Raw genomic sequence first — 17,078 nt, 5'->3', positions numbered from 1 at the left:
GGAGGGAGGGAGGGAGGGAGAGAGGGAGGGAGGAAGAAATGGGAGATTTCCTAAATTTAAAAATAATTGATAATGAATTTGTTTAATTGATTTTATTGAGCTCTACATTTTTCACTGCTCCTCTCTCTTCCTTTCCCCTTTCCCTCAACCTTCTTTCTTGATCTATAAGGTCCCAATTTACTCAGGAGATCAGGTCTTTTTCGACTTTCCATGTGGATTAGATTTATGTATGTCTTTCTTAGGGTCCACATTGTAGTCTATGTTCTCTGGGATTGTGATTTCTAGTCTGGTTTTCTATGCTACATGGTACTGACCTAAGCTCTCTGCAGATAAGTTACAATTTTATAACTTGGTCTTCTGGAACTCCTAACAGTAGGAGCAGAGCCAGTCTCTGACTCTATTATGTGCTTCTGGGATGCTTTTTCTCTTACCATGTTGCCTTGTCCAGCCTATATATATCTAGTCTGGCTGTAACTTTATAAGCCTTGACAAAGCCTTCACCGTGATAATTGCAGAGAGAAATAAAATCTAGCTTCTAAATGTGGAAGAGCCTTTACTACTCTCAATTCTCTATTTTCTATGACCATCTGCTTATCAGTAAGGAGAATCCTAGTGACAATAATTGGGATTGACACAGTAATATTGGTAATACAAACACCTTGTTTATTACTTTTTGCCTTGCAATTGAAACTAATGAAGCAATGTCTCCAGCTCCTCATTTCCAGACCAGAGTTTGCACCTTTCCACAGGAATTTAAGGTTCTCCGCTTTTGTCCACTGTGATTTCAGTCATCAGACTCAGTCTGAACAGAGAATGTGAATAAAATACAGAATAAACAGTCTCAGCCTCTATCTTGGAACATACTCCATATTCCAACTTATTTCTAAAACCCTGGTTTTTTGTTACCAGGCTCTGTCCCACCTATGCACTAACAAACAAACCAAAAAGGAATTCAGCATGTGGTGTTCTATAGCATCACTAAATAATGGGCCAAATACACAGTCAGCCAAGGTCATTTCTCCAAAAGCCCACTAGTCCATTCACCTCTGAGGATCATTGCTATTTTAGGCCACTGGGTGTGAAGATGAGCCCTTGTACTTCATACAGTGTTCCATTCTCAGATCAACTTTAGAATAACGTTCTGTTCTGATAGTGTGGCATTTAGAGTTCATTACATTCGGATAATAATCTAGGGAGGACAATAAAGACTCTCATAGTTATAATGAATTGTCAAAACTAAACAGACACACACACAAACATCTAACTTTTCATTTTTTTTCTATATTTGGTAACATTCACAAATCTGTCAGTGCTCTTCCTCATAGAGAGATTTATTATTTATATTAAGAAATAAAAGAAAAAATTATAACTTTCTATATAACTAATGGGAACAACTTACAGTCTATTAAAAGGTACTGATCATTGATTTGTATGCATTGAGAATATTGCCGAATATTGAGTATTTCTCTTCATCAAATTTTCAGGTATTTTTTTTTTCTTTCCAGGTCAGAAAGCATATTTTCACAGGTTTTTTTTTTTTCAAACTCAAGCAAGCTTCAGTATTTTATCTAACACTGCACATCTAAGAAAGAAGAAAGAAACTGCAGGTAACACTATTCTGTTCTTACTTTATTGATCAGTAAAAGCAAGCTCAAAAATGTTAAATCACCTACCCCAAACAAAAGAAGCAGGTGGGCATTATGATCCTTTCAAACGTTCACATTCAATTCGGTGTCCAACACATGCAATTTTCAGTGAAGTTGAGCAGTAATACTTTGTGCAGTACAACACTCCAAACATTTTATAGGCCTTTGTAAATCCTTTTGCTCCCTATGAGATTGGAAAATCAAAATGTTTTATAGATAGCACAATGAATCATGATGATTTGTTCTGCATTTACAAAATGCTTACACATCAAAATACCAATGCATTTCTGTTAACTCTCAGCATTTCCAAAGCGGCATTTCAGGCAAAAAGTGTTTCAGTATTGGATAAGTAAGCTAACAACCAAATTCTCCTTCTTGTATATCGCCTTTCCATCCTTTCCTTGAGAAATCCCTGTCCAGTTTTTATAAAGATAAATTATTATGCTTTTCTTCAGAGCTTTGAAAAGTTGTATGATTGCAGAATCAAATCAAATATTTTACAAAGCCTATGTATTTGAATGACAGTAAATGTGTGAGTTCTTTACGCACATAAAATTGTCATGCTTAAATTGTAAAAGCAAAATTGAGGTTACTTTATAAAAACGGGAAAGAATCTGTTGTATAAAACAAGACCAGTATGTGCCCTATACAGAAAGATGTGCTGCACTATGCTTTGTTTGAGATCTACTTTATTTCAAAGACCAGAGCTGTTAAACAATTGCCTTATCAAGAATAGATCTCATCAATTTATAGGACTTTAAAAAAAAGGAAAAACCTATGGAGAAAGTAAGATCAGTAGTCTGAGTGTAGAAGGAATACAGGGGGAAGTGAGGGAAGCCAGACTGAATTAAACAAAAGGGAGACAGTGTATACGATATATATGTCATTCATTGATCATAATCTAGGCTTCCTAATGATGTAAACAGTATACTCTGCATGAAAATGACATCAGTATCACGGAGTACTTAAAATGTTTGATTTGTGAAGAATTTTGAAAGATTAGGATGTTATATACCTCTGAGAACCTGAAGTATTTGGAAAATTTTTGTGTAATTTTACTAAATTTGGATACACTTCAAAATTTAAAAGTCTTTTGTATTAGTATGCCGCTTGATAATATGTCAAATGTATGCTTTTTAAAAAACCCATTAATATTTTGTCAATATTACAGATATAATAGATTAAAATCTGTGCTTCTTTTTCAAATATAACTATGGCATGTTTTATATATTCTATTGGCATCTTTATGATCTATAGTAGTGAGGAATATACCCTAGTAGATTTCTGTACCACTTTTTTGAAAAAAAATAGCAATATTTAACATACTTCTATAAAGGGTGAAAAAAGAAATCAGAACAGAAAAGGAAGGCTTAAATTGGGATGGAAGAATGAAGGGCAAAGTTAGATACGTGTCTTAGAGATATATGCTTATTTAATATAAACAATATTTGTTCATGTATTCCTTTTTCTTTTTAATGTACTTAATGTTTCTATCATGTTTTCCTAACTACAGCATATTTTCTGATCAAAACAATTATAAATAAGTCACTAAACTTCCTTTAATTTAGTCAATACATATTAAAGGATTTACCACAGAAAGTGATAAATATTTGAGAAGATAAATATCCTTTTTCTTAATTAGACATTAAATGAATTCAGGCAATATATGATATTCCATGAACATTGAATTTCACATTTTGACATATTTCTGAAGAAGATTAGCTGGTTTAGATTTAGTAATTGAATTAGGTTGAATTTTAAATACGGTTTGTAGCTACTGAAACTCAACTATGTGTGAAACCCATTATGAACTTAAAGGTCCCTGAGGCAACTAGAGTTAAAACTGCTATCCTTGTTCATCTGTCATTGAATCTCAGAACAATTTTCAGTGAAATAATATATGTGAATTTCATTAAGCAAGTTGGAAATCAAAAGTGATTCCTTAAGGGTTATAGTCCCTGTTCTTATTATAGTCTTAACCTTCGTGATACTGTATGCTTATTTTGTGTGTGCTTTCAACAAATCACGATAAATAAGAAATGAAATTCAAGTGCAAAACCTTACTCCTTCCTAAGAGTTGAGCAATTTAAGTTCTAAAATAAATCCACGTGCCTGTCCACGAAAAAGCTAGTAGCCATGTCTGACCTCTTTTATTCACATTTCCTATTAATTTAGGTGCTTTACAGTAACTCTGTGCCCACTCCTGTGGACATCTTTGGGGTTGTTGTACTGTGCTGCTGAGCTGAGTATAAACTCTGAATTTTTAACTCCGCAAATTTTACTTTGCAGTTATCTGAGACTAAAAAAAGAATGGCTATTTTCATCTTTAATTTTTTTTTTTTACATTTCCCAATTTCCTGCAAATGTGAAGAAGGCAGTGTCTCAGAAAGGCAGGTGCTGTAACAGGATATCGCTTACAGTTTTCATTGATTTGCTTTCTCTAACGGATTTCTAATTACTTTCACAGGACACTGATTGAAAGCTCGGCTTCTCTCCGTCACTATCAGAAGTGCTCCGGCTGGTTTTATTTATTTATTTTTTTTATGGGTAGACGATGATTGTTTTCTTCCACACTTCCCTCAGCCATCGATCATGGACATTTAGAGAAGAAACTATTTTCATTTGTGTCAATTACCAGTGCCATTCATTTTGAAATAAATTAGCCACATCCTGAATAGGAGAACATGTGTCTCATTTTGAGCAGCAGTGATGTGTGTGAATTTCCACAAGAATCCCAACAAATCATTCTTTCCTGAGAAGGGTGTAATTTTAGCAGGGCAAAAACATTTATATTAATAAGGTTAAGATGTGTGACTGACAGGATAAACACTCTTCATGGTTAAAAATGTGATGTGGAATATTATAATTCCTGCTAAGATTCTAATGATATAATTAACATTTTAAATATATTAAAATTATCATTAGGTGTAAGATCATGACTTGTTCTTCCTGACTTGAACAACCTCTGGAAAAGTAAAATATGATTCTTTACAATTATAAGACTATAAGAAAACTCTAATATATTACAATGTTTGCATACCAAAAATTTATATAAAGCATTTTATATTTAAGCATGATTAAATCAATATTAAATACGTTTCAGGGAATGAGCTAGGTTTATCCCAGTCAAAAACTAAAATATACATAGGCTTTAAACATTAACAAGAACTCAAACAATGCACACTTAATATGGGAATTTCACGTTTCCCTCAAAGTATCTGCATGTCATCTCCTTTTTTATCTCTGTACAGCACTAGACTACAAGTGATAGTAAAGTTTGTATGTGACCTTGACAGGCCTACAGAATATCCAGGGGCTGGCTATTCACTATTTCTGAGTAAACCCCAGAGGCTTTAAATGTAGTACAGGTAGAGTTACCCAAGGGAGAATACACCAACTGGTTCCCGTGTTTCTAATTGCAGTTTTAAAGGACCTGCATTGTGGTCAGTCCATATACACTGGAGTCTATAAATGTGAAGTGTGCTGCTTCTTGATAAGTTTCCACGGTCTTTATCTATAAATATGGTACTTCTATATAATTGGTTTTAATGTAGAACTCTCATATTACTGTGAAATTGCACTTTATCTTGCACGACAGTGAGTGAAAGATTACATAACTCCTGTTTGCTCTTAGAAATGGCCAGCCTAGCTGACACAGCTGTTATGTTAATGGTAATTGGGTGTTGAATGAGAATGGAATTATCCAGGGAGGAAATTTCCATAACCTTTGCATCTACTATCAGACTTAAGAAGTAATTTTCTCCTATGCTGAATCCAAATTTTTTCATGAGTTCATATGGAAGAATATGGTAATACACTTTTATCTATCTATCCAGCATTAGCTTTCATAATTCTTTTGTTCACTTGCTGTGTTTCTCAGCATAGTTTAGTAATAGAAAATAGGAGAAACAAAGAGGCATTCCAATCTATGTTTTTGCAATATACTTAAAGTTATTCTGTTAGACACATGTATGCATAAGCATTTGTAACATACATGCAAAATATTCATGCACACATGCACAAATAGTCCAAAAGTGCGTTAATGGATAAAATAAACTTCCCACAAACATAATTAATAAATATTTATAAATGAACAGCTTTAAAACTCTAAGGAATATATAGTGTCTCCTTGCCAGATTTGTTTGGAGTGGAGTAAATATACTATAGAGACATCATTACTTCTGTAATTGCTATTTCTAAGAGAAACTTTTACAAGAGTATAAATTGGACAGTAAATTGACTATTGTCAGGAGTATTAGGAAACTTGGCATCTGGAACTGTGTGATTACATTCTGTTTCTTCCTTCTAAAACTAGTTATATGGCATAATTTCAGATAAAATAAAATCTAATGAAAGGTATCTAATAGTGGCTTAAGTAATTATAGTTATTTATTAAGATATATGCTTATGCAGTCATCAAATATACCGAGTTACACTGTGGAAGCATGTACTTATATGATTAATTCTGTTTTTAATACTTGTTTGCAGTGTGTAAAACTTATTACCAAGAGTTGTTTGTTTTCTAGTCAGCACTCTCTATCAACGTTCAATATTTAGCTTCGGACTAATTTCCTCAAAAATGACATGAATAATAGTTTGAAAAAAAAAGGAGCTTTGAAAAATAGCACATAGGTTTCAAAGACAGTCAATACTGTGGGAACAAAGAATTTGACTATGGAGAAAACTCACTGATACACATTATCATATCTGAAGCTCTTCTGAGGTATTTGCTGAAGCACAACTGCTGCAGAAAGAGCTACCAGGAAAAAATATTCACAATATTTCGTAAAGAAAATTGAAACTTTTGATTTTGAAGGTATCTTAGTTTCCAGCAAATAGAATACTGGGGTGGGGTAGAGTAAGTTAGAATTGAACCTAATATTCTGTACAAATTTCTTCTTGAGGTAACCATAAATCATATGCAGAATAAAAATGGAACAGCCCCAGAGAGATCAAACAGAATGCACCTGACACCCAGAAATAGAATTAAGTGGAGATTTCATCTTCCTTATAGCACTGAAAATCAGGTAGACATAAAAGATGGGAAACTTTGGAGTCATAGAAAGAGAAAGGATCACCACACTCCTGACACTAGTGAAGCTTGTGGTTATCTGAGAATTAAGAATTTTAATATATTTGTCATGAAGTTTTCAAGCAGACACAGCATCCTTTTAATTTAGAGACATTTTAAATAATGAGGTTTAAATAATAAATCTTACTAGAAAGTTTACTTAAAGTAAAAGACATTCTCTACCCCACTTTGTAACCCTGGGGGCTTATGTCTTTAATTTTATTCAGATTATAATCAGATCCATGGCACTTCTGGACAACCTGTATTCTCAGTCATAAAAAAGTGGGAAGCTGGGCAGATGTGTTGCAAACCTTCAATGCCAGCCTTAAGGAGGCAAAAGAAGTCATATCTCTGAGATATAGACTAGCCTGGTTTGTAGAGTGAGTTCCAGGACAGCCGGGACTTCACAGAGAAAACTTTTTTTTTTTTTCATAAATCAAACCTAAACTAAGATTAACTAAAAGTGAGCAACAAGAACTGAGTGGTTACTTAGAAATTTACTAGTAATAAAATTCTAGATGTCCCCAAATGCTATATATAGTTATTCCTGTGATATTTAAAAATGATTCTTCCCTGATGAGCATGCACCCAATCTTAAATAAGGCATCATATATTTTTTTTTCTGAACACCTCATTTTCTATTTTTGATAAACATCATCTTTGCATCACAGTGGCTTCTCCTGACTTTCGTTCTGCTATGAAGTCTAGAATGTGACTTTTCATGGGCGGAGGTCCTTAAAAATTTTGGAAACACAGTTCCACTATGTCCCCAAGCCCTCCTATCCTCCTGAGATCTCAGGGGAACTCTGAAACACAGGCTGCAACTACCCATATAAGACCAAGAGAGGAACTCTGAAGCACAGACTGTGACTGCACAGAGTGGATCAAGAAAATGAACTAAAGAGGAGAGCAAGAGAGTAGACCAAAGGAGCAGTCCTAAAGGGACCTCTGCAGTTCCCTGATACAGTACAGTGACAGCACAGAGAAGACCTAGAACAGTTCCCAAAGACACAGACAGCAACTGCAAGGATTGGACAAAAAGGCAAAAACAATGCTGACACCAATTGGAGAAAGAGATGGGTTGGCACCAAAGCAAGAATTCATTCAACAACCTAAAAAAAAAAAAAATGGTGGAAGCATAGGCCATTCAGATTGGCATGGTCCCCGTGGAACATGTCCCAAATACAAGGGCACCCACATATGTTAAAGAAACATTACTTAAACTTAAATTGCACATCAACCCCCACACACTAATAGTAGGAGACTTCAACACTCCACTCGCCCCAGTGGACAGGTCAACCAGACAGCAACTTAACAGAAGACTAAGAGAACTAACAGATGTCATGATTCTAATAAATTTAACAGACATCTATCTATAGATCATTACACCAGAACACAACAGAATATACCTTCTTCTCAACACCTCATGGAACCTTCTCTAAAATTGACCACATAATTGATAACAAAGCAAACTTCAACAGATACAAAAAAAAAAAAAAACACAACAAAAAATGTTTGTTTAACCTCCTGTATCTTATTGGATCACCATGGTTTAAAGTTAGAATTTAATGACAACACTGGTTTCAGAAAATGTACAAACTCATGGAAATTGAACAGAGTTCAACTGAACAACCTCTGGGTCCAGAAAGAAATAAAGAAATTAAACTTCCTAGAATTCAACAAAAATGAAAGAACAATGTACCAAAACTTATCAGACACTATCAAAGCTGTGCTAAGAGGAAAGTTAATAGCACTAAGTGTCTACATAAAGAAAGTGGAGAAAACTCATACTAGTGACTTAATAGCACACCTGAAAGTTTTAGAACAAAGGCAGGCTGACTCACCCAGAAGGAGAAGAAGGCAGGAAACAGTCAGATAGAGGGGTGACATCAATAAAATAGAAACAAAGAAAACAATACAGAGAATCAATGAAACAAAGAGCTTGTTCTTTGAGATAATCTATAAGATAGACAAAACCTTATCAAAACTAATCAATAGGTAGAGAGAAAACATCCAAATGAACAGAATCGGAAATAAAAAGGGGAAGATAACAATTGACACCAAGGAAATCCAGAGAATCATTACAAAAACCTGTATTCTACAAAATTGGACAATGTAAAAGAAATGGACAATTTTCTGGATAGGTACCTTATACCTAAATTAAATCAAGACCAGGTGAACATTTAAATAGACCTACAACAAAAAAAAAAAAAAAAAAAAAAGGCCAGGGAGAGATGGAATTCTACCAGAACTTCGAAGAAGAGATAATACTTATACTCCTCAAATTTTTCCACACAATGGAAAAAAAAAAATTGTGAAACTTGTTTGTAAGAACTGACAACTGACAAGCAGTACCCTGGTAGCCAAACTGGAATTGGTATGTAAAATTAAGATTAAAAAAAAAAGATTGCTTTTTTTAATTTAAAAAATAAAAACAAAAAGACTGTACTTTAAAGAAAAGAAAAGGTTAGGCGCTCACCTCAGGCTGTAGTTCTGAGTCCTATCTTCAGCTACACCACTCCTGAGATGAAGACAATGTTTGGACCTTATAGTGTACAGAAAGTTGCTGCTCATCATTACACACCACTTTATCATACATCTACAGTACCATTCTTGAACGATTATACATCTACAGTACCATTCTTTAACCTTAGTTCCAGGGATCATGGGGGAAAGGAGGAGAGGGAAGGGAAAAAAGAAGTTTTAAGTGAGATTGCGTCTCTGACAAAATAACAAAAAGGCTACATCCATAAAATCTTGTCAACAGGGTTGCCTAGAAAAGACCTGAAAAGCATGACAACATTTGATGGATCAAGTATGGAAGGGGAAGATCCTGCGTGGCCTCAAGACTAGACAGAAACTAAAGTCAACTGTAGAATGAGGAGAGCGGGAGAAATGATCGTTCTTAAGGAAGAATTCCCACCCCATTATTTATCCAATACCAAGACTGGTAGAACAAATGTTAACTTTAATATTGAGAAAAGGAAAAACAGAACGTAAAAATGAGATAGACAAGTTGTCAAAATAAGCAAAGCAATACAATTAAACAGTGAGGACAGAACTTGTTTTTCAATCATATAAATGATAATATAACTACAATTAAATAATGTAAAATTATGCCAAAAACACATGACTTAAAATATTCTTTAAGTCTTACACCAACACAAGAAATACAATGAAGATAACATTTAAATTCAAACCAAATGAAAAATTCTAATGCTGTAAAAGTGCTAAGGTTTCAGAAAAGACACAAATTAGATATGAAAGATAATTCAGAATTATAAAATACTTAATTTAAGTGGGAAATCTCATTGTCCATCAACACATTGGGACATGTATGTGTAATAATAAATATATAGCTGGAAGCATGGGTTGTGTATTTGGAAATGAAGAACAGAAGTAGAAAGAACAGTCTTTTCGCAGAGGGCATATTAGATGTATTTAATTAATGTCAGTTTTTGTCATGTATCATAGTTATTCATAATGTGAACCTGTGATAGTCTACAAACTCAAATCATTTATTTATTTATTTATTTGTTTGTTTATTTATTTATTTATTTATTTTGGGATTTTCGAGACAGGGTTTTTCCATAGCTTTTGGTTCCTGTCCCGGAACTAGCTCTTGTAGACCAGGCTGGCCTCAAACTCACAGAGATCCGCCTGCCTCTGCCTCCCGAGTGCTGGGATTAAAGGCATGCGCCACCACTGCCTGGTTCAAACTCAAATTATTCATTTTCAACCAAGCCAATAACTTTCTACTTTTATATTACTCCTTTTTTTATGATGACAAATCCTTTACAAACACTTTGGTTGTGAAAAGAAGATACAAAGCAGCAAATGATAATCTATAGTATTGCTGGTATAAAACTAAGAAAAACACCACCTCTGTCTTTTGATGAATGATTTCTAAGAATCTGTAATACCATGCCAGGTTCTATCCTCTAAACTTTAATAAAAATAATGACTAAATAAAATAGACATTAAGGAACATGCACCCATGCCCTATGACAATCAGTGAATTATGAAAATATACACCAATTTATGAGTATTTTGCTAATAGTACATCTGAGGATAATTTCACTTTACACTAGTGATTTACTCTTTGTAAATTTATCACAAACAGTCCTTGATGAATTTCTCCACATTCAAACTCTTTGTTTGACCCCAAATCCTCATGTACTCAAAAATATATATTTATTTTTCATCATTTCTTATAGATATCAGTTATAATATGTTTATTAATTTTTTGAAGGAAAAATATTGTGGGAAAAAAGCAATAAATTTATAGGTTGAAGCTTCAGTTATTTAAATAAAGACATATAGATATTTACCTAATATGCTCTAGAATAATGGATCTCAGCCTTCTTATTGCTGTGACCTTTAATACAGGTCTTCAGATTGTACCTACCCCAAACAAGCACAAAATTATTTCATTGCTACTTTATAACTGTAATTTTGCTTTAATTCTGAACAAATATTTGCTATGCAGGACATCTTATATGCAAACCCCAGAAGGGTTGTGACCCAGAGGTTGGGAAGCACTGCCCTAGAAGTTCATCAATGTTCAAAGTACCAATGGCTTGGTGAGAACACTGAGTTAGAGGGGGAAACCATGAGGTCATTTAGAAAAAGTTCTCTTCAAATATAGGACTAAAAGAGTTTTCTTTTTTTTTCTTTTTTTCTTAGACAAGGTTTCTCTGTAGTTTTGGAGCCTGCCCTGGAACCTAGCTCTTGTAGAGCTCTTAAGATCTGCCTGCCTCTGCCTCCCGAGTGCTGAAATTAAAGGCATATACCACAACTGCCCTGCTTAAAGGGGTTTTCAACAATATTTGCATACTAGAATTTTTCTTCATAAAGCCTTGAAAGCTAAATGGATTATTTTAAGAACTGTTAACTAGACTGTTAAAGCATAATTTGTCTTAATATTTGTTTTCAGTTTTGAAGGAAAACAAACATTTAAGAAATTTTGACCTCTTGTTCATTGAGGCTATATTTATGTCAAATAAACTTTTACATGCTTTAACATTTCAGGTTAGGAAACCGAGATCTATTTATATACTAAATATGTATAATATATATTGCAGAATCATTTTGCATATTTTATTAAAACAACATAACAAAATGCCAAGATTTTTAGAAACCTATATATACAAAAGTCAGTGGAAGATACCCAAAATCCTGCAAAATTTATACAGGGAATATTAACTTTGTGGTTTATATATACTTGAGTGTATATTCTCTTTCATGTGACCTCAGTGGATACTGAGTGGGCATATTAAATTAACCAGAAATATTTTCTTTTTGTTAAGTTTGTTTCTTGCTACTTTTCTGAATGTTTTTTACAGCTGTATGATGTACCTATATTCATCAGTAATATTGGCCTATATGTTTTGTTGTTGTTGTTGTCTTTGTTAGGTTATCATATCAATATGATAACACTGTCTTGATAATAGAATTTGGAAACACCATGTTTTTTTCTATTTTGCAGAATAATTTTATGAGGATTTGAATATCTGATAGAAATTTGGCTGAATCCATCTAGTACCTAAATATTTTTTTTCTGTGAGTAATTTTAATTACTTCTTCTCATTGTATATTATTGATTTATTTTATTTTTTTCTTTTTCTATTTCATCGTCCTTTTGTAGGTTGGGAAATTTTTCTTCTATGATTTTGTTGAATGTATTTTCTGTTATAGACTGGGATATTGTGCTTAGGGGACGGTGTGCAGTTAAGGGCTCCTGGGTCAGCTTTAAGGAGTCTTGCCTGGCTATAGGCAGTGTCTTAGTTTGGGTCACCAGAACCTGCCTAACCTCAGGTAAAGCATAAACCATCTGCCAAAGTTGTGAGCTGGAATAAAGAGCCAAGGAGAGGGGGTGCAGCAGTCTCAGTTGTTAAGCAGTCTGTAAGGAGTGTTAGCAGGTAGTGGGAGATGCCTTACCTGTGGTCACTAGGACCAGCCTTGCCTCTGGTAAAGCAGCTGAAGTTGACTATTGACATCAGGGTAGGGTTCTTCCTGGATTTCTTTAAAAGAAGGATTTTGAATGCAATGCCTCCATTTCAACTTCCTCAGAGACGACTGCCATACCTAATACCTACACTGAACCAGCTTTATGCTGAATTTAAATTTAAATATCCAGACATGTTTGAAATCATTGTCAGTTACAAGTTTATTCAGTGATGACTAAACTCTGCATGACCTAGTATGGGGCTTACACATCGGGGATATTTGATTAACTAGTCCCCTTAGCTGTGACCTAAAGGTTTTCCAGTTTTCATTTCAAAACACCTACCAGCTGTGAAAAAGGAACATCAGGGACAGTGATGTGAAAGTTGTAGAGGTGCCAAGTCCTAATTTTAGAAGTGAAATCTTACCAATTATACCACATTATATTCACTGTAGACAGGCAGCTTATTAAACACTGTTTTCAAAAGAGAAATAAACCTTAGTGTCTTGAAACTGAAATAACCAAAGCATTTGTAAATTTCACTTTAGACCCATCTAGAATCCTAAGGTTGAATTTGATTAGATGTGGATATAAACACACCCTGCAGGATGATACGGATAACTATTATTAGCATAGAAAAAGATTAATCTATTTTTATGATATTAAAGATGAGTTTGTTATATTTTATTTTTTATCACTTTATGGTGTGGTATCATATATTTTTTATCACTTTATGATATGGTATCTTTGAGTAACAGAGAACGCATGACTCCAACCCAAATGCATTCACTTGAGATACCAAGATACTGACAAGCTGTATTTAAGTTTTGCAGACTAATCTTTGGATAGGTGCCTACTACTTAGTCCTCTGGTGTCATGGCTTAGTGAAACAGACATCCCTATGGAATTATTGTAAGAACTCTGTTGTGAGAACTGTCATTGAATTACTCTTCTGACACTAAATCTCAGGCCTGTGTGTGTTTCAGTCATAGCTATGGTTAACACTTGCGGATACACCAAGCCTATTACTTAACAGACAGCACTTAAAATCTCATCGGTAGTAGTTGTAAAGGCAGAAAAGAAAAATACCATTTTCAGCCTGTGGATTCTTCAAAGTAAAAAATTGAAATTATTAGATTTTATTAAAAGTTGAAAGTGTGAGCAACAACCTATAATCCCAGCTACTCCTGAGGTTGAACCAAAATACCAAACATTTCAGAACAGACTAAAAAAGCAAGTTTCCTAAGAATGCACAGATGTAAACTTTTATCCCATTTTATGAATCTGAACTAAAGAAAGTGATAAATGTTTATTTTAAAACTTTCATACTATGTGTTCTTTTATTAAAGCACTACCAAAGCATAAAATTTTTGTTACATTCAAACATATTTCTATGTATGTGCATGTGTATAACATAAGTTTAAATTGAGAGACATTAAATAGCAACTATGGTACAGGATTTTGATTTAACAATAAAGTCTCTTAGAATTTATTATAATTTATCGTGTCTTTCAGGTGTCAAAAAGGCCCTTTTCTTGTATAATTATCTTTGCAACATATTCTATTTTATGTTCTTACTCTCATATCATTTGTAACTATGTGACAATATTCAGATTTCGCTAGACTACACATTTTGTCAGTGTGAAGAATGCGTTCATTTTGCCTCTCCAACAGAATAGACTATTATGGCATTCATCTATTTTCAACAGAGTCCATCTTTGATGTTACAGAACAAAATAGAACTAATCATCCAAGGAAGTGTAGGATAAAATTACTTTGTGAACCACTGACGACAGGGAAATTAAAACATTTTATTATTTGAACACAAGAGAGTTCAAGTCCATAGTGGCAGATCCATTCATTATCATTTGTGAAGTGCAGAAACTACAGCCACTATATTGTAGTCTTTCAGATTTCTTTAAAGCTGGGTAGGAGAAAATCAAATCATAAAAGCCCTGTTAATGACTTTCCAACAGTACATGTTACTTTGGATAAAATTCCAATGATAGTAAAATAAGCATTTTTTTTTATTTACTATAGGGTAGTGTCTCTGGAAAAGGGAAGTATAAATGTTGGTAACCATTTACTGATGGTTTAGTCAGGAGCCAGTATACAGTACACTGTTTTATCTTTAGGTAGAGGAAAGAGAAAAAAAGGCCAAGAGAGAAGGAACCTGAGGCAATATGATGTGTGTACAACTATATGTGAAAATTATTCTATATATTCTAAACAATAAATTCTTACTTGATTTTGTATATTAATTTTCAGATTCACACATATTTGGAATCCTTGGCTAGATGTGTTTCAAAACAAAAGTGAATTACTTTAAATTTTAGAAAATCAAAAATAAATTCCCAAATGTTAGGTTATTTATTCTTATTTCTTATCATTTAAAAATTGTTTAAGTGTGTGTGTGTGTGTGTGTGTTCACATGTTCTGGCACGCAAATATAAATGTATGCAGGTCAAATGATACATTAAGGATGTTTTTTTCCCCTCTGTAGTCTGTGGTAGTTTACCGTCTACCAATCAGCCACCTTGTATTTACCTGTATATAATAAACTTGTATTTTAAATAAATATACTGGTTATCTGTCATATTTCTGTAGACAGATTTTTTTGGGAGGGGTCCTCCAGCTCACCAAAGACAACATGGAAACTTATTATTAATGATAAAAGTTCTATCTATAGTTGAGGCTTGCTTCTAACTAGCAATTATAACTTAAATAAAATCATTTCTATTCATCTATGTGCTGCTATGTGACTTTTACTTCTCATCTTGCATGTCTTGCTTCCTCTGAGTCTGACTGGTGACTCCTCCCTTTTTGTTCTCCCAGGAACTCTCTGTCCCCAGAAGTCCCACATGGCTTCTTCTGACACTATTTGGACATTTACCTCTTCATTAAACCAATCAGAAAGTGCCTTGGCAAAGATACATTTTCACAGTGTTCAAAAAGATTATTCCACCACATACTGTGTGGTAGAACATTTTTAACAATTTAACAAGTAAAAGATAAGCTTTGCGAATTAAACGATTTGGATCTTAACAACATTTATGTGTAATTTGGTTTTATGTTTTCACGTGCTGTCTTATGTAAACTTCATCGTGTTTAAACTGCAATCATCAGTGAATTCATTTTCATTTTCATCAAGGGCACAAGCTTGTACTTCTACTTACTCTTGGTTACTTACTGACAGTTGTTTAAAAGATAGGCAATGAATCAACGCTTAGCATTGAAGATACCAGTTTCTCATATATCCCTACATAATCTGTGGACAAAACTGTGGACAAAGTTTCTGATATCAATTAGATTATTCCGATTCCACATATAATGTATTGGCAAATGAAAATAACTGTGATTTCATTGATAACCAATTTTAATTTTACTAATATTTTTATTTAAATACAACAGACAATAACTGAAATCACTTGCATGTGATTTAATTGCACTTTAGTTTTATTGAGTTAATTTCATAGAGAACTGTGAACAGAAAGATTTATTCTTTTTCATTTTTGATTCTAGTACTTAGGAAAATGTGAAAAAAAGATTGATATGAAAAGCAAATATTACTGTGTTTTTAGACAAAAATAATAAAGTTGACACTAATGAGCTAATAATATATAAAGTTCTAATCCTATTTTATATTCAAAGCTAGAAGAATTTGTTAAATGCCTTTAAAAGAAAATAAACCTCCAAGTTTGCATAACATGGTCCATTTATCAAAAATGAAGGTGCAAGAAAATTACCCTTTCATGAAATAGCTTAGCTTCTTCAGTTTTTACAAGAATCATTAGACTATTCAGCATAACCTTAGATTTAAAATGAAATTTCTCTAAATTAAATCACATTTAATTAATTAAATGAATTGAATTGAATTAATTAAATACTGTAATGTAGCATGTGAATCACACTAATGTTAGCATAATAACATATTGTAAATTTATACGGAAATATATAGAAAAATACATATAAAAATATGACTTTAATGAGTATGCTTTCATCATAAATTAAAAGTTGCTATAATGATAGTTCTATTCTTTGTACTTACAATTCATTGAAAAACTATGTCTATTTTCAAATTTATACATAATTCTTGAGTGTATAGACTAAATATATTATTATTTTTCTGTAAATTTTAATGACAATGTGGAGACAGGCTTACCTCCTTTAAGTTCTACTGGTTAATCGTTTACCAGAAGCTTCTCAGGCTTGAACAAGTGTTTCTTTGATCATTTTGTCAATTTAAAATGTTTACAATTGCCGGGCAGGGGTGGTGCACGCCTTTAATCCCAGCGCTCGGGAGGCAGAGACCTGCGGATCTCTGTGAGTTCAAGGCCAGCCTGGTCTACAAGAGCTAGTTCCAGGATAGGAACCAAAAAGCTACGGAGAAACCCTGTCTCGAAAATCAAAAAAT

Source organism: Alexandromys fortis, unplaced genomic scaffold (genome assembly GCF_014885135.2).
Source record: "Alexandromys fortis isolate MF-2015 unplaced genomic scaffold, M_Fortis_MF-2015_v1.1 scaffold_20, whole genome shotgun sequence".
In the NCBI taxonomy this organism is placed as follows: domain Eukaryota; kingdom Metazoa; phylum Chordata; class Mammalia; order Rodentia; family Cricetidae; genus Alexandromys; species Alexandromys fortis.
This window is presented reverse-complemented; position numbering follows the sequence as displayed.